The sequence below is a fragment of the Saimiri boliviensis genome, chromosome 14, assembly GCF_048565385.1.
Source record: "Saimiri boliviensis isolate mSaiBol1 chromosome 14, mSaiBol1.pri, whole genome shotgun sequence".
In the NCBI taxonomy this organism is placed as follows: Eukaryota; Metazoa; Chordata; class Mammalia; order Primates; family Cebidae; genus Saimiri; species Saimiri boliviensis.
Genome location: NC_133462.1, coordinates 92,735,460 through 92,754,396, shown reverse-complemented (window position 1 = coordinate 92,754,396; position 18,937 = coordinate 92,735,460). Strand labels below are relative to the sequence as shown.

The 18,937-nt window shown below is 45.0% G+C and overlaps 1 protein-coding gene across 7 annotated transcripts in view; it reads left to right on the top strand.

The window, feature by feature from the left end:
- Nucleotides 1-18,937, top strand: part of SMYD3 (SET and MYND domain containing 3) — a 755,279-nt gene that overhangs the window by 480,650 nt on the left and 255,692 nt on the right. The window contains exons 1-2 of one of the 7 annotated variants that reach the window (XM_074385666.1): nt 6,958-15,015; nt 15,662-15,912. The exons of 5 other annotated variants lie outside the window; for them this stretch is intronic. The gene's annotated coding sequence lies outside the window, so the exon portion shown is untranslated. Of the gene's footprint in view, nt 1-6,957; nt 15,913-18,937 lie in introns of those variants that run through there. One more of the 7 variants, XM_074385665.1, reaches the window with a different exon arrangement.

Below are 18,937 nucleotides of genomic sequence, written 5' to 3'. Positions count from 1 at the left end.
TGGGGAAGTTGTGCTTCTGGGTGGTGGCACTGTTAGAAGTGGGGCCTGGGCCCCTGCTCCATCAGACCTTCAGGCTGTGTTACTCTCTCCCCCACCCTCCCATATATCTCCCCCATATCTTGCAGATGGTTTCTGCTTTCTGTACGGCCACATGCCTCCCCTGAGGCACTGAGCAGGGTCTGATGTGGGGGAGAAAAAGAGGCAATGCAAAGAGAAGAACACAAATTTATATCTTGAAATATCATCCAGCCCTAATGTTCATAATGGTATCATCTATAAATATTTACCAAACATGTTGGCATAAATTACCTGTTGAATCCTCATAGCAACCTCAGGCATTTGTTACTGTTCTCCATTTCTCAGGTGTATAAACAGACTTAGGCTAAGTACTTGTCAGATGGGTGGAAGTCATAATAAACAATAAACGAATTCATGGGAAATTGAGGGTTTGGACCTAGTTGTTTCTAGTCCAGCTCATGGACTTCTGTGTAGCACCGGGCCTCTTTGCAGGTTGTCCTGAAGTTTATGAAGCCCCCTGTGATATGTAGCCTTAGCAAGCGTGATGATTTGTTAGTGTCCGTAAGTGGTGTTTTATTCATGTGTCTTAATAATTCATAAGTGAGGTTTTTATTCATGTGTCTTGATAATTTGTTTAAAGGTTAGATTTTTTGGGGGGGGACAGAGTCTTGCTCTGTTGCCAGGCTGGAGTGCAGTGGCACAATCTCGGCTCACCGCAACCTCTGCCTCCCAGGTTCAGGTGATTCTCCTGCCTCAGACTCCTGAGCAGCTGGGATTACAGGCACCCGCCACCAACCCCAGCTGATTTTTGTATTTTTAGTAGGGACTGAGTTTCACCGTGTTGGCTAGGATGGTCTCAATCTTTTGACCTCGTGATCCCCCCACCTCAGCTTCCCAAAGTGCTGCAATTACAGGTGTGAGCCACTGCACCCGGCCAAAGGTTAGATTTTACCTGTGTCCTTTTTGTGGATTTTTTTTTTTAAGTTTCTTTCTCAATCTCACTTCATACCACTTACTAGGGTCATCTGCATATGGATGGATAAAAAGAGGGAAGTGAGTGTGAATTAAACATACGTTCTTAACTCAGGGCATACAGTTTCATTTTATGACTGCACCCTCCCCCACTTCTGAAATGAGGCAAGCAAAGGCCTCAGGGAAGTCTAACTTTCCTCCTGAATGTGGGAGATGACCAGGGTGGTGAGGAAAATGCTTGGAGTCCCTGTCTCCTTGATGCATCAGGAGAAAATACTATTTCAGAAGATGAGGGCAGGACCAGGTCCTAAATCCAAAGCACAGACTCTCACAGCCTCTCTAACCGTCCGGCACGCGGACAGCAGGATCCCGACGGCAGGGCCGGCTCATCTTGCGTCCTCTACCTCAAGTCCCATGCCCTCGCAGCTGATGCCTTTGCTTTCATCTGGTTGGGCTGATCTCTGACTCTTGAAACACAAAGGGCACATCACAGGAAGGGTGGAAATCATGAGAATCGTAGAGCAGCTCCTAACGTTTATGCTGTGAAGCACCTTGTGTGGGCAGATATTCCTGGGTTTAGGAACGGACTACAGTCTCCACTTCAAAATGCCGCTTAGTGACTTGGGAGAGATAAGGGTAAAGGAAACTTGTGTGACTTTTATTGTGTTGTGTTTTGTTTTTTTTTGTATCGAAAATAAGTTGAGTGAAAGATGATGGACCAGCCAGGAAAGACAAGTTCTTTTGGATTGCTGTCTATGCCTTAGAACTAAATTAATTTCGAAGCATCTAAAGCTATTAGCTATGTGGGATTTGTCCTTTTGAATAAGCTCCTGGATGGAATATCAGATATTGTAGTTTAATGTCTATTTTTTATGGCGGTAAAATATACATAACATAAAATTGACAGTTTAAATCATTTAGGTGTATAGTTCAATGATATTAAATACATTCATATTGTTGTGAAACCATCACCACCATTCACTCCCAGAACTTTTCAATATCTCCAACTAAAATTCTATACCCGTATAATAATAACTCCCCATTCCTTATTCCCTCAGCCCTGGCATCCCTCCTTCTATCTTTATAAATTTGACCACTCTAGGTCCCTCATGTAAATGGAATCATATTTATATATATAATTTTATTTTGAGACAAGGTCTTGCTCTGTTGCCCAGCCTGGCCTTGAAGCCAAAGCCATGAACTCAAGTGATCCTTCCACGTCAGCCTCTATAGTAGCTGCAGTTATAGGGGAGCACCACCATGCTTGGCTCCTGTCTATTTTTTAACCAAATTTTAATCATGGTTTCTTCTTTTAAAGTTTAGTATTGCTGATGACTTTATAAGTAGTGTACTTACTTGCATCATTTCCATACCCTCTGTTAGAGAGTACAGTAGCTTATAATGTGGATAGATACCAAATCACTTAGGTTCAAATCCTGACTACCTCTTACTAATGGTGAACCTTTGGCAGGTGGATGAACCCCGTTTGCCTCAGTCTTCTCAGCTCCTATGCAGCAATGACAGTTGTAACCACCTTAGAGGGTCGTATTGAGAAGTAAATGAGTTAAGGGTGTGATGCTTCAAACAGTGTCTGGCACGTGATGAACGCCCAATAAATGTTGAGTGCAGAAGCAGCAGCCCTGGGCCACCCAGTGTTATTCACAGTTGGACTCCATTGTCATTTTGCAGCTATGGAAGCCGAGGCCTTGCTGGGTTGTAGAGTAGCTGATCCGTGACTACTCCAGGCCTCAGGAGTGCCATTCTAGAACTGTGTGTAGTTTACTGCAAGGTTCCCCTTGCTGAAATGTTTGGAAGAACATGGTGTGGCAGTGAGGCTTCAACATGAATCCCAATGATTCCTGCTTCCTGATCCACACACCCTTGAGTACTCCCCTCCCACGTCGTCCCCATTGGTGTGCGTGACCGATAGCATATGACAGGAATGATGTCAGGTCACTTCCGAGGTTCACATTGGCTTCTGTTTTGGTCGGAATATCTCTCTCAGGCCACTTACCTGGGGAGAAGCCACCTGCCTTCCTGTAGCAGCTCTGTGGAGGAGCCCTCCTGGCAGGTCACCCAGGCCCCTGGCAAACCGCAGGGAGTGACCGAGGCTCTCCAGTAACCACATGAGTAAGCTCAGGTGCCTCAGCCTCCGTCCGTCTGTGAGTGACTCTGGCTCTGGCCGACAGTCTGACTGCACCCTTGTGAAACACCCTGAGGCAGAACCATCCAGCTAAGACACTCCTAGATTCCTGACCCTCGGAACTGTGTGAAGTAGTTTATCTGGTCACTGTACGCTGCTCAGAAACAGGTAACAAATGCACATGGCTTAGTTCTCTGCCCGTATTTCTGTCTATGACAACGTAACTTATAAGCTGTGGCTCTATTCCTAGTTCCTATTCTAGCATTAATGAACTAACATGAAAAAGTTTTTTCCACACTTGCCCTGGCTCAGTTAGATGGCAAGCATCTTGAAGGTAGAAAGCCCTCAGGATTCTTCCCAGTGCCTGGCAAGTGGGAGAGGCTCTGTAAATTATGTGTTAAATTCATGGATAAGGGCATTTTATCCACATATAGAAAAGAAATCATTTAAGTTAAAGCATGCATTTATTCAGGTCTGTTTTGTGGATATAAGAGGAATGTTTGATACTCATATACGAGTAGCGAAATGAATTTTTCTCATTTAGATCTCTGGTTAGTTTTAGTATTTCCTTCTTTCTGATCGACTTCAACTTGTGATTGTGACTTCTTATGCTTCATGTCTGAGAAGCTAACAGTTTCTTTTACACAGCACCACCGTTTGGAAAGGGACTACTGTCGACACAAGTGAGTAGTCCCTGGCACAGGAACGCGGTACACTCGTTTTCTGTTTGTCTAACAAATTACCACAAATGCAGGAGTTTTTAAAACCACACACGTGGCCAGGCGCTGTGGCTCACGCCTGTAATCCCAGCACTTTGGGAGGCCGAGGCGGGTGGATCACGAGGTCAAGAGATCGAGACCATCCCGGTCAACATGGTGAAACCCCGTCTCTACTAAAAATACAAAAAAATTAGCTGGGCGTGGTGGCGCGTGCCTGTAATCCCAGCTACTCGGGAGGCTGAGGCAGGAGAATTGCCTGAACCCAGGAGGCGGAGGTTGCGGTGAGCCGAGATCGCACCATTGCACTCCAGCCTGGGTAACAAGGGCGAAACTCCGTCTCAAAAACAAACAAACAAACAAACAAACAAAAAAAAACACGTGGTATCTTACAGCTCTGGAGGTCAGAAGCCCGATGTGAGTCCCACTGGACTAAATTCGAGACTGTGGGCAGGGCCGGCTCCTTCGAAACGCTCTAGGGAGAATCTGCCTCCTTGCCTTTTCCTGCTTCTAGAGGCCACTCCCTTCCTTCAGACCAAGATGATTCCTGTCAGTGAGGACTTTGGGTTGCAGGAAGTATCCTAGTTTTTGAGACAGTAATCAAGTGTTGGAGTGTGAATAACAAATCTACTCCTAGTTTACTGTGTATACTTCCTTTCTAATTGCAGCCACTGAAACCACGTCCGATCCAGAAATGTTATTCAAGGTCTAGATAGCTGGATGACCAAATGGAAGTAGTAGGAGGAGACAGTTCTCTCTCGCCATTTTTGTCACTTAAAGGAAAAGCTGTCTGGGACTGGTGGCTCTTGTCTGTAATCCCAGCATTTTGGGAGGCCAAGGCGGGAGGATTGTTTGAGCCCAGGAGTTTGAGGCTAACCTGGGCAACATAGTGAGACCCCGTCTTTACAAAAAATAAAAAGTCGTGCAGGTGTGGTGGTGCACGCCTGTGGCCCCAACTACATCCCTGTGGTCCCAGGTACTCGGGAGGATGAGGTGGGAGGATCTCTGCAGCCCGGAAGAGGTCAGGGTTGCAGTCAGCCATGATCACACCACTGCACTGCAGTTTGGGCCACAGACGGAGGCCCTGTCTCAAAAATAAATAATAAAATTTAAAAAGAAAAGGCTAAATACAACAAACATAGAAGGAACACCTTTCAACTACCTCAAGTAACATAGGATGATATTAAGTTTACAGTTGTGTGGTGTTACAGGTCACAGAATAGATATTTTTTATTTGTGTCTAATTTTTTTTAATTGAATTTTTATATCTTAAGATCAGGTCATCTATAGGATTTGAGTTCTCTACTTTTATTATAGAAAATGTAATTTAATTAATAGATGTTAAGCTCTTAGTAAGTTTAATAAGGTTGGAAAAATCTCTAAGCCACCTCCAGCCCCCCAAACCCTACCATAACTAAATTGGCCTGTAATCCTCTGTGGGAGGGGGAAAACCCCCTTGTCATTGGAAATCAGCAGTGCAAGATGGGGAATGTATTACTCTTTAATTCCTTCAAGGTGCAAGGTCAGACACCTGGAAGGCCAAGGCCGAAGCCTCTGTTGTTTCTCCTTTGCATCCAGCTAACCACTGGTGTGGCATTTAGTGAGTTAGTGGTTGTTCACTGCAAGCCTGCTGCAGGCCTGGCCCCATGTTAGGCATTGGACATGTGCAGTAAGCTAGATTTGTGCTACTCTGCTGCTCAGTCGGTCTGTTAACAAGTAATGCCTAGGGATAGGGAACATGTCTTTAGGTGCACACAGCCTAAATGTAGGTGAAGACAGGAGTGAGAAAAATACACAGTGAAATTGAGGTAAGAGAGGAAACAGTGAAGTGCCGGGGGGGTGCACAGGAAGATGGATTAACTGTTTCCTCTGCAAAGATCTTGCGGCAGTAGAACCAGTGAAGTTGGGCCCTGAAAGGCAAGCAGGATTTTTCAGGAAGAGGAAGGGGGACAGGATGCCCAACGCTGAACAAACCAGCCATCAAAAGTGCTGTAGATGTGAAGACGGGTATTCATTATGCAAAGTCTGAGAAGTCATGGAATCATGAAGTTAGAAATGATCTAAGTGGTTCTATCTCACGACCCCCATCCAGGGGATTCTGGATAAGTTACAACGTTGTTCAAGCCTTGGCCATAGAAAAACGACCTGAGTGGCTTAAATGATCTGATAAGGGGAATTTATTGGTTCACAGATCTCAAAACTATGGAGTTAGCTCAGGCTTCAGAAGTAGTTTGATAAAGGCTCTTGGTAGCGGTGTGGCTGCTGTCAGCTCTCTGGCTGACATATCACACTGTCTGGAAGAGGAGACCCTCCCTTTCCTCCTATTGTCGAACAAGAGTCTTTGAGTTCACTCCGATTGGCCCAATTTTGGACACGTACCCAGCCTCCCCCCAAGCCAGTCTCTGCCAGAGGAACACCATCTGCTGGTGGCCCTGGGCTCCAGTCATTGCCTATCGCTGTGGCAGGGGGGCCAGGTGTGGGCTGATTGGATTAGGTCAATCAGAGCCCATTGCTAAAACCTGCACTTAACCAATCAGACGTGGCCACTTCAGTGGGTGGGACGGCAGTGGGAATGAGGGGAAGGGGTGCCTCGGAGGAGCCCACACCATCCGCGCACAGAGACTTGCTACAGCAGCTCCGTGGGCAGTTACGTTTCGGGTGGGCAGGTGTCCTTTGCTTCTGCGCCCCTGCCACGTCAGCCACGGCTCTGTGAATTTTACCTAATTGTCTCTAAATCTTAACAGTTCTTGACCGTAAGTGTTCTCTAATAATTTCCAGTTCAGCAAACTGAGACTCAGAGAAAATAACTTGATCAAGGCTACACCCCTAAGAATGCCTGAACCAGAACAGTAAATGGGGACTTGCATTTTCAGAAATTGAGTTCTTTCCATTATATCGTGGTGCTTTGTGAGGTAGCTGCACCTGCGTTTGGGGAGCTCTCTGTTGGTTAGGACTGGGAGGGAGTGAGGAGGGTGTAGCTCTGTGGTTAGGACGAGGCGGGGCAGGGTGGGGAGGTTGTGCTGTGTAGCTCTGATGGCTAGGACTGTTCGGGAGAGGTTTGTGTAGCTCTGTTGATTAGGACTGGGCAGGGGGGTGGGGAGGTTGTGTAGCTCTGATGGTTAGGACTGGTGTGTGGGTGGCAGGGTGTGTGTGTTTTGTTTTGTTTGTCTGTTTTCATAATGTAAAGCCAAAGCTGCCTCCTAGTAATTCCTCTGCACTTACTCTAGTTCTGAGGTACAGAGCAGTGATTCTCAAACCCAGCAGAGCATTAGAAAAATACAGTTTTTTGGCCTCTATGCTGGATCAGCTGAAGCAGAATCTGAGTAGGACCTTTAGAAACTGTGATTTTTGTTTTTAAGTTTTAGAGATGATTCTCAGAACAAACAGATTTGGAGAACTCCGAATTCAGAATACAACCAATCTCTTCTGTCTGCCATATTATAAACCCTCAGACTGGGGTCACCCATGAGCCTTTGCTCCAGGCTCAAGTGTGGTGCTTACGTGCCCAGACTTTGGAGTCAGAAAGACTGTGTTCAAATTCCATCTCCACTGTTTATAAGTCATATGTTTTGGATAAATCTCTTAATATTTCTAAGCCTTAGTTTTCGTGTTTGTAAAGCTGGAATTTTAAAATGTTGTGAGAAATAAGAAAACGTGAAGTTCTTAGCCTGAAGCCTAAAGAGCACAGAAAGTTTCAATGGATGGCACCTGTGAGTAATCACTGTGAAATTTCCCTGGCTCTGGCTTCCTTAGTTCTTTCCAAGTATTTGTTTTCTACATCTTTTTTACCTCTAATTTTTGGTGTTTTCTAGTTTATCTCTAAAACAGTAATGGTGTGTGTTGGGTAGATGCTATCACAACATTCTAGGCGTCTGACTCCATCAGTGAACAGTAAGGGAGTGTCTCCCTCTGGTCTGGGTGTGAAGTCTCTCTGGATGCAGATGTTTAAGTTCTTTTCTCTTGGGGAATTGATCAGTGGATGATTACAGGAACATGTGGATTCTTCAAGAACTTCTGGATGTTCTTCAATTTGGTTTGAGGCCTGAGCTGTGTTTGGAGGCATGAATATGAGTTGGTTTCGTCATAAAAGTGTGTTTCCAAGACGGCTGTGATCCATTTTATCCCATGTAGATCTGTCAGCATCTGCAAGTGATGACTCACTTAGAATGAGGTACGCTCTCCAGCAGAGAACCAAGTTGCCCCGAAACGTGTACGTCTACATTTACATAAAACCCAAATACGTTCATCAAGTTCTGTTGATGTTTGTCTCTTGATTCTCAAATACATGTTCATTTGGTGTATCTACCTATACCAGTTTTCTTTAAAATGCTTGTAAGGCATGGCTTGAACCACTTGAAGCCTGATGAAGGTTGTATACGGCCTGTTTCTTCGATGATGACCTGTTATTGCCAGCCTTGCGTGTGGGTGTGGGTGTGGGTGGGTCACCTTTATACTGGAACAGCCGAGAGTGGAGACATGAAGACTTTCTGTTCTTTTAATGTACAGGGTGGGCTTTTCAGGGCAGTAAAACCCTCACTGAAGACCATGAAAATGCCCAAATGCTACATGTTCCAGTCAGCTAATTGAGGCATTTACTACTGGCCTTAAAATTTTATATAATTTTGTTTATGGTATCATAATAGTATAAAAGCAGTTGGGCTCACTAGGGGGCTGTGCAAGTAATCTATAAAACCTAGACCAGCTGCAGGAATAACAGCACAGTTGCATATAGCAAAAACCTATTTGGGAATAGCTGTCTTGTATTAAAATGGCAGCAGACAAACTGAGGTGCAGAAAATGTGAAACTCCAGAGTGTCGGCTTCCCTCGGCTCCCTTCATTCTTCTGATGACAAGATGAAAACCCTGCTGTGATGAGAAGATTTCTCCAGAAAGTCTCTGAACAGCTTCCTGACATCACCAAACGGAATTTCAGTGTGCTCTCACAGTTCCTCGAAGAAAGGACGTAAATGAGAGATTAAAATGTTACAGTGGAGATGAAATCAACATTTGATGTTGAGCATCTAAAATTCTGTAGGAGCAGAATTAAACACTACGAATGATCCTAAAATGTTTGATAGACTCCCTTATTGCACTGCCAGGGGAGTGTGTGTCCATGTTCAGAATCACTGACACACGTAGATAAAAATACTTCATAGTGGGGCTCCTGTTTAGAGCCAGGTATTCCCAGCACTAGGGATTCAAGGACTTACCTTTGAATGGTGCAGTGTTAGGCTTGGAAACTGAATTGCTTTAATGGAGGCAGGTTTCAAGTGGAATGAGAAGCAGAATGGAATCCAAATTCAAGAAAATTGGAGAAGGTTTTGGAAAGAAGAGCATGTTAGTGCAGGGATTTTAATAATTTTCCAAGCAGAAAGAATAAAACATGTAGAAGCTTTCTGTTGTAAGAGAGCATGCCACATTAAAAGATATTGGTATTAGAGCTTAAAATAGGAAGAGGAGGTGACTAGAAATGGGGTTAAGAAAGAGAAGAACCAAGTATGAAAAGCTGAATGCCATGCAGGAGAGTTGCAGCTTTGTTTCAGTGGCCACGGGGAGCCATTGAAGAGTTTTGCAGGGAGGATTGTCCTGTAAGACTGAAAGATGACTGTATCAGCAGTGTAGAGATTAAAAGTAGAAAACTTAATAGGCCTGAATGGTGTACATTACACTGTTCCACATGAGATGATGTTGACCCACGGAGATGGGAACAAAGGAACAGACTTGAGATACAGTTAAGAGCTGGATTGGATGGGACTTGGGATATGATTGTGCTTAAGATGTAAGGATATGTTTTTCCTTAAGGACATACAGGTGGTTTGCATGACTGAGTAGTTGGAGGAGCCATTTTGTCAAGTAAGAAATAAAAGAAGGGAAACAGGAACGAGGTGGACATTAATGGGTTCACTTATAAGCATTGATAACTTTGAGATGCCTGTTAGACAGAATTGCCTAATTGCTGGTCATTAGATATAGTTGAAGTTTAGGAGAGATGTCTAGATTTGAGAGCCATTAGGATATCGATTATAGGTGAAAGACGGGCATGGATGAGAAATCTCAGGCAAAATGTATGGAGTGAGAAGAGCCAAGGACAGGTCCCAAGGGATCACCAACACCGACGGGGACGGTGAAAAGCAGGTATTCCAAGAAAGGAGACTGAAAGGGAGGCAGTGAGGGAGGTGGTGGGAGGTCCAGGATAGGGAGATGTTATAAAGTCCAGGGGAGGCCTGTGTGGGCGGGTGAGCAGCGCTAGATATAGCAGAGAGTAAAACGGGCAGTTAAGAGGTATCCCTTGGCCTGGAAACTGTTAAGTTCACGTGGGGTTGTGAGATGGGCAAATTCAGCAGAATCGAGACAGCGAAGAGAGTACAGAGCAAGAAGTGGGCTGGAAGTGGAGCATGGAGAACATTCTGTTAAGAATCTCCCTGTGTACAGAAGGAAAGAGAAACACTACCCACATTCCCCGTGAGAGCAGGGAGATTTTTGTTTGTGTTTTAAAATGACAAATTTGAACATGTTTATATGCTTAAGGAAGGGAGAAATATGAAGGAAGAGGCTAAAAAATACGGGATTAGGAGAGGATAATCAAAATAGCTGGCCTTAGATGAGTTGTTTGCAGAGTCTGCTCTGGGATTGGTTGTACAAACATCACCTGGAAATGGTTAGAAAAGTAAATTGTCAGTCCCCACTTCAAGTTACTCAGTTACCAACTCTGGGTTTGGGGCTCAGCAGCCTGTGTTTTAATGGGCCTTCCAGGTGATTCTCATGTACACTCAAGCTGGAGAACTCCTCTCCTAGGTGATCCAGGGCCCGAGTGAGTGGACATGCCTTGCACAGGAGGGGAGCTGTGTCTGCGGGTACAGGCACAAATAGATTTGTGTGCGTGGTTGTGAAGTTGATGGAATTTGCTCCTGATGACATAATTTTTCTTTTTGAACTAGGAAGCAGTTTTGGCCACTGAATCCTGAGATAAGAGTAGGGTTGGGCCAGGTGCGATGGCTCACGCCTGTAATCCCAGCACTTTGGGAGGCCAAGGCGACGGATCACCTGAGGTCAGGAGTTTGAGACCAGCCTGGCTAACATGGTGAAACCCCGTCTTTACTAAAAGTATAAAAATTAGCTAGACATGGTGGTGGGTTCCTGAAATTGCAGCCACTCAAGAGGCTGAGGCAGGAGAACTGCTTGAATTCGGGAGGCGGAGGTTGCAGTGAGCTGAGACTGCGCCACTGCCCTCCAGCCTGGTCAACAAGAACAAAACTCTGTCTCAAAAAAAAAAAAAGAGTTGATTGAGTTTATTCAAATGAAATACACATTTAAGGTTTTAGAAATGTTGCATTCTGATTGACCTAGAATATGATTAGCTTTAAGCTGAAACATACATTTATTCTCTCCCTCATTCTACTTTTTCCTGGCCCTTTCTCAGCAAGAGCTAACTGTTGTACTTGCTACTGATTGCTTAGAACGGAAACGGTTCCATCATAGCATGTGTTGGGAGACTCAGTCTCTAGGTTTTTTGGGAGGCCTTTTGTTTGTTGTTTCAATGGGGCTTTTAAATATTTGTCTTAATTGTTGGATACTTTCAGGAGATTGCTGAGATCACATCATTTAGAGCCAAAGTAAAGGAGAATATTTGACCGAGGATTCATCAAACCCGTATGAGAAATTTACAGATGCTAGGTTTTATTAACACTCCCACACAGGAGGTTTGAAATGAACAAGAGAAAAACATTACGTAGATTTTAAGAAGAAAAGTCAAACAATTAAAAAATCTGCTGTGGGCACCTGGTTCTGCATCCCAGCGGGCCATGCTCTGGACTTCTGATCTCATCAGACACGTTTCTTAGCTGGTCATAAAAGCTGGTTGTCATTTCATTTCATGATTTCAATATTGTGAAGAATTTGGACGAAGCAGCAGCATTTTGATGTGTCTCGTTTTGGGGGGGAAAAAGTGAATTTGCTGTAACTAGTCATTAGTTTTCTTTTTTCTATTTTCTTTTTTTGATGAAAATGCATTTATATTTTAATGTAGGAACACAAACCCCCGGGGTGAAAGAGTATGAAAAGTTATAACTGAAAACAGTGTCCTGAAAGCTGCCACAACATAAGGCAGAGGAGACAGGATGCCTTGTCTCTGTTGAGTATCGGGGTTCTCAGCAGGCAGCACGGGAGGAAGGACCACGTGGAAGGCATCTACCACCATGCAGAGCCCGGCTCTTTAAACCCCTCCCTTTGTTACGGCAGGGTAGATAGGACTTTTTAAACCTAAAAGTCTTTTTTCACTCAATCCCTCGAGCGTTTGGTTATAAATGTTTGGTTTCTGACAGTTGTTTTGGGTTCAGCTGTTGGAACCTTTAAGTTCGAGCCACTTTCCAGTGTTTCCTGATTCGTGTAAAGCAGGCGTCCCCAAACTACGGCCCGCGGGCCGCATGCGGCCCCCTGAGGCCATTTATCCGGCCCCCCGCCGCACCTCAGGAAGGGGCACCTCTTTCATTGGTGGCTAGTGAGAGGAGCACAGTATGTGGCGGCCCTCCAACGGTCTGAGGGGCAGTGAACTGACCCCCTGTGTAAAAAGTTTGGGGATGCCTGGTGTAAAGAATGCTTGACCATGCCTCCAAAGGTGTGGCTACAAAATAAATCCTCCTTCCTCATTTAAGCGGATATAACAGTCCTCAGAGCAAATCCAATGAGTCAGTCCTTGTCTGAATTTTTGATATTTTATGGTGTAAATAGATTTTGTTAATATTGTAGAAACAGTTTAGTGGAATATGCAGTGTTTCTTTAGTACCTTGATTTTATTATTGGGATATGAATTAAATACAAATTAAGTGGGTTTAGAAGGGGATTAGTAAAAACTGAATTAGAAAATGTTGTTTTAAGATTTCTTTGGTAGAAGCATTTAACCTATAAATGAGCCTTTACTGTTACATCAGATCAGCTCTCAGACTGACATTTTGATTGTTTTCCATTTGATCAGAAATTGAGACTATAGAATATTACTTCTATTTAAATATAAATGTAGGCCAGGTGTAGTGACTGACATCTATAATCCCAGCACTTTGGGAAGCCCAGGTAGGACAATTGTTTAAGCCCAGGAGTTTGAGGCCAGCCTGGGCAACATAGTGAGACCCTGTCTCTACAAAAAATTAGCAAATTAGCCAGCAGCAGTGGTGCATGCCTCTGGTCCTAGTTACTCCAGAGGCTGAGGCAGGAGGATCACTTAAGCCCAGGAGGTGAAGGCTGCAATGAGCTTTCATTGTGCTACTGCACTCCATCCTGGGTGACAGAACACGATCCCGTCTCAAAAAAAAAAAAAAAATTGAAATGTGATTATATCATAACTGTGTTACTAAAACTTCTACCTCTTTAAATATGGAATTCAGTAGTATCCAAAAAATTTAAAGAGAGAATATCCCTGGATGATATAAAGAGCTACAGTTCTGCAAACCCACCAGAGTAAGACATCACATGCTCTAGGTTCCCCTGATCACGGGTCAGAGCCAGGCGAGGGGAGGGCTGGGAGACTCTCCTGCCCACGCCTGGCTTGAAGACGCGACGCGTGGAAGCAGCAGTTCTTTGAGAGGACAGAGCAGAAAAAGAGAAACAGTGTGGAATTCTTTTTTTATGCAGCAAGTTCTGTGTCATTTCCCGAGTTAAAGGACCCTTCTTCCTTCAGTCTCACCATAAACAACTTCATTGGAGCCAGAACTTCCACATACTTTTAGTATTAACATTAAAGGGCCATTCTCAGAAACGCCTGCCTTTCTGCTTCCCTCTGCTTTTGTTATGGCAGGGTAGATTGGACGACTTCTTTTAGAGCTAAAAATCTTTTTTTTCGCTCAGTACCTTGAGCATTTGTATTTATAAATGTTTGGTTTCTGACAGCTGGTTTGGGTTCAGCTCTATAAGGGAACCTTTAAATTTAGACTGCTTTGCAAGTGTTTATTCCCGTGAAACATTTCTAAAGTAAATGTATATACATAGAAGAAGGATTTTGAAAGGTTCTTCTTAGTTGGGTGTAATGTGTCCTGACAGCTCAGTGCCATTGGATTCTTACAATGATGGTGTCCAGCCCAGTGCTCCCAGAGGGTTCTCAGGTAGCTAGTCAGTCAAGGGACATCCAGCAGTGGCACAGCCTCATCCTCTCACAAAGAGCAGAGCTTCAGGACACTGGTCTGGCTCAGTGTCTAGCACTGTTGGCACTGCCTGTCATCAAATCTCAGCATTTGGCCTCACGATCATTCTTTATGTCGATTTATTGGGCACCTACTGTAAACCAGGTTGGTCATCGTCTAGATAGGGCTGAGCCAGATACACAAGGTTACTGTCCCCTTCAAGGCTAATTTTTAGTGTAATCACAGTGGGATGCGCCAAGTCAGGGATCAACAGACTTTTCTATAAAGGATCAGATAGTGATGTAGGCTTTCTGGGCTATACAGTCTTTCTCAGAACTCCTTTACTCTGCTTGCAGCACAGAAGCAGCCATAGGCGATACATAACTGGAAAGGTAGGGACGGATACCAACGAAACTCCATTTGCAGAAACAGGTGGCCGAGGTACCACGGACTGTCGTTTGTTGACCACTAGTCTAGACAATGCCAATCCAGTGGGTTAGAATCCGTCTCATACAGTCTGGACTAGGGATTTCTTTCCCAGATTGGAAAGCTCTCCAGGCAACATCAGCAACCATAGAGAATAAGAGCATGTCTCGGCCTTTGCTGCCTGTTGCAGAATTATTGACAGCTGCACTTGTCATGTTCTTGAATTATTTTTTCCACCTTGGGTTTAATAGTTTCTTCGAAATCCTCAGTGAGGAAGTATCACCCTCCTTTGTTCTGCATGTCAGGTGTGTGATAAGCAGAAAGGAAACAGATGAACTCAGACCCTGACGTTGGAATGAGGCATTTAATTCCTGCTCCCATCCTAGCTTGGTGCAGTTGAGCAGTATCTACAGACGTCCTTCCAGCATGGCGACTTCCATTGCTCTTTGTGTGGCCACTCACCTGGTGCTGGCTCTGGGGTTGATGGAGGACCTGGGTCCTGCCCTCAGGGATCTCACAGTCACAGGAGTTAAATCGAAGTCCGTTCCTGCCTTCACTCCTGAGGGGCGTCTGACCGCCTGTCACACATATGCAAGGAAAGCAAGTGACCAAGGCCTAGACCCCGTCCCAGGTGAGTTCACAGTAAAGTAATGAAAAATAATGAGCAGTAAAATAAAATGAAGTGCTGCAGCCTGTGGTGGAGATCATACTGCTTGGATTGCTGAGCTCTCCCTCTGTTGTAATTGAGCAGACTTCCCAGCATGCCATGCATACTCATCTGTGGGAACATGTACAGGTAGAGGAGACTGAGGCACGGAGGTCCTAAAGCCCCACAGCAGGGCTAGCGTGTGATCTCCTACAGGCTGGTGTCTGACTGCAGAGGCTACACGCCTAACGCCTGGGATCTGCAAGATAATTCTGCTCTCTGTAAATGTGTATGCAAATGTGTGACATCCAGGAGAATACATTTTTTAGCCAGAAAAAATTTTGTAACAGCATCTTTGTTTTTGCAGAAGTGTGACTACCCACTGAATAGTGAGCATTTGAATTAGCGACAGTCTGGCTGCCAGGGGCTGGGTTTGGTCATCTAGCGTTTTTTATAAGTCTGAGTTGTGATTCTGTGTTAGTTTTTTAAAACTGCCGTAGTAACATACCACAAACAGAGCGGCTTAAAACAAATTGTTCTCAAAATTCTGGAGGCTAAAGATCTAAAATCAGGGCATGTTGGCAGGGGGAGTTCTTTCTGAGGCAGAATCTGTTCCTTTCCTCTCCCACAGCTCCTGGTGGCAGCTGGCGGTCCTTGGTGTTCCTGCTTGTAGCTGCGTCACCCGGTCTCTGCCCCTGTCTTCACGTGGAATCCTTGTGTCTGTCTTCACTTGACGCCTTACTGGGACGCCAGTTATACTGACTTGGGGGCCTACTTACCCTCTGCTGTGATCTCTCCCCAACTCATTCCATCTGCAGTGACCTTATTTCCAAATAAGGTCACATTGTAGGGTACTGTCAACATAATCATTTTGGAGATAACGTAAGTCACCCATAATGGATACCTCTGGAGAGGGTAGAATTTTCTTATTCACTCCTAGCCCATCCCAGTTTTTTTTTTTTTTTACCCTGGAAGAGATTCACAAATCCCTGTGGCCGTTGCCCTCCTTGGGTATTTGAGTTGACTGCTCCTTTCTTCCAGATATTTCTGTGTGGTGATGGTGATAAGAGAGAGAGGGGTTGAATGACTAATCTCCTGTCTAGGTTTCTTTCATTAAAAAGCTGAGACGATGCTTTTCACTAAATATTATTTCCACCCACTCGTGGAACAGAGAGAGCCGCGTTCCATAAAAGGGCTCTCTAATATATTATAGTAGTCGCGTGCTTTTATAAATGCATGCCTGTCAAGAATGGAGGGCACCTCACATTAGGCTGTACTGTCCTGATTTTTTTGGTCTCTTTCCCAGGTGTTTCCCCAAGAGAGAAATTATCAGTAAGGTGGGAAGGACTTCTCAGTATTGAGCCCCATAATTTGGCCTAGTAGTGACAGAACAAGGGGAAATGGGAGGAGAAGTGAGAAATGGGAGAGGAGTTTGGGAGGTCAGGAGGAAAGGGCAGCACAGGGAGCATTGCTGACGAGAAACAGGGCGCGCAGGAGGCCCCTCTGCCGTTCACCACGAAGGCCTGCCACGGGCTGCACGCGGCGTGGACTGCCTGCCCTGGAGGATTTAGGACAAACGGGGAACAAGCTTTGAAATAGCTCTCTCTGCCTCCCACCCTCCCTCATTTATTTTTTTCTAATAAAGATGATTTCTGCCCACTCATGAAGTAGAAAGATACAATCTATAAAACAGCTCTTTAACTCTGGAAACACAGAGTACCTCTGGGTTCAGCTCAGCTCTGTAAATGACCGAAATGATAGATGGTGACTGTTGTACTTATTTTTTATGGGAACTCTTAATTGAATTTTAGTTTATTGCAATTGTGGTTAATTTCTGATGAATTTTAAATGTTCACACACACTAGGAAAACTCTTTTGAATGCCTGCTATCGGGTATCATGAGAGGCAAATCACGATCTTTGCCCAAGAGGAACGTACTTAGTAAGGGACAGAAGAGGCGTCCCCGCGTAAACAGTAGAACGAGGACCGGATGAGAGCACTAGACAGGTCCCAAGTGTCTCTGGGTGTTCAGACTTGGGAGAGTTGACATCATGATTCTTTCTGCCAGTGTTCACTGAGCTCCGACAAAGGGCCAGGTATGCTGGCATGGAGTGATTATACACGGTGGGTGACAGGAGCCGGGACGCTGGGGTGAGACTGCCTGGGCCAGCTCCTGGCTCTGCGGCCTGAGGGAGGGAGGGGCTTACTCTCCAGAGGCTCACATCTTCTTTATCTGTATAATGGGAATAGTATTAATATCTGCCTCACAGGTACACTGTGTACACATATACACGAACATGGAAAGTGAGGAGGAGTGCTTGCCAGCTGAGTGCACTGAAAAGTAGTACATTCCGTGCCTGGGGCTTATCTTCAGAGGTGTTAATAACAGGTCAGGAAGGAAACAAAAAGAGGAATTACTACACACGGTGGGAGGTGGAGGGCAAATGAGATTCTCATGCAAGGGAGACTCTTGAAGTTTGGGGTGTTTTGTTTTGCTTTGTTTCTGAGACAGTCTCAATCTGTTGCCCAGACTGGAGTGCAGTAGCATGATCTCAGCTCACTGCAATCTCCACTTCCCACTTCAGGCAATTCTCCTGCCTCAGCCTCCTGAGTAGCTGGGATTACAGGCATGTACCACCACAACTGGCTAATTTTTGTATTCTTAGTAGAGATGAGATTTCACCATGTTGCCCAGGCTGGTCTCAAGCTCCTGCCCTCAAGTGACCCAACTGCCTCAGCCTCCCAAAGTGCTGGGATTATAGGTGTGAACCACTGGGTCCAGCCCCTACTTTGAATTTTCTGATCAAGGATGGGCTGCTTCCGGTGGTGGTGTTTTAAGCCATGTCATGAAGGGAGCAAGGCTAGAAGAGCAGGGACGGCTGTTAGGTAGTAGAGGCTGGATCAAGCAGAGCCTTCATAGGCCATTTGAAGAAGTTTTAATTTCATTCCAAAGCAGTAGAAAACCATTGAAATGTTTGAAACGTGAGTGTGACCGAATCCTTCCTGTTTACCAAAGGATGATTCTGATTCTGTATAGAGAACTATATAGAGGATGCATTCGAGGGGTCGAGTCTGAGATGTGCTTAAGAATGTCACAGTAACTTAGGTTGGTGACGATGGCTTTAACGAGGAGGTTAAAGGAGGCTGGTAGAGGAGATGGGAAGAATCAAATAGATTCAAGATGCATTCTGGGGTCAGAATTGTCATGACTGATAGACTGGATGGCATGGATTAGAGAGAAAAAGGGAAGGTTTTAAAATCTCTCTCATGTTTCTGGCTTGAGTATCGAGTTTGATTAGATGGTTATGAATCTTCCCATCTAAGGAAGAAGTTAGGGGCAGAACTTAGTCATGTTAAATTCCAGTGCTTTCGCTTCCATTCGATTGGAGAGAACCCAGTCCTGTAGCCATGCCCGGTTTTAGGGGTGGGGCAGGGACCTGGAAATGTCATTGGGGACCTGGGAGCAAAGGAGAACACCTAGCAACACTCAGCACGTCCTGCAGTGTGGGTATCATTCTGCACACTTTGCAGATGATGCATTTTAACTTGGAGAGGCTGATTCCCTCAGCTTGCCCTGATGATCAAGTTGTAAGGGGGAGGCGTAGGTGCTGATTCTGCTGTCTCTGATTCCGAAAGCCATGCTCCTTTCACCACCACGATGCCACTGAACACTGTGTTGTCGCCATCGAGCCGTCTGGAGTTTGCAGAGGAAACTCACATATGTTAACTTGCTTGTGGCTTCGGGAGCAGGTCTCCCATCACCAGACTTTCCTAAGCCAGCTAAGGTGTCTCATGACTTGCTCTCAGAATGAAAATACAGTGCAATTCTAGTGATTCAAAAACTGGTGTTCTTGCCTGCTGCTTTGAGGAGACAGGAGTGAGAACAATGAAAACAGTCTGGGTCTGG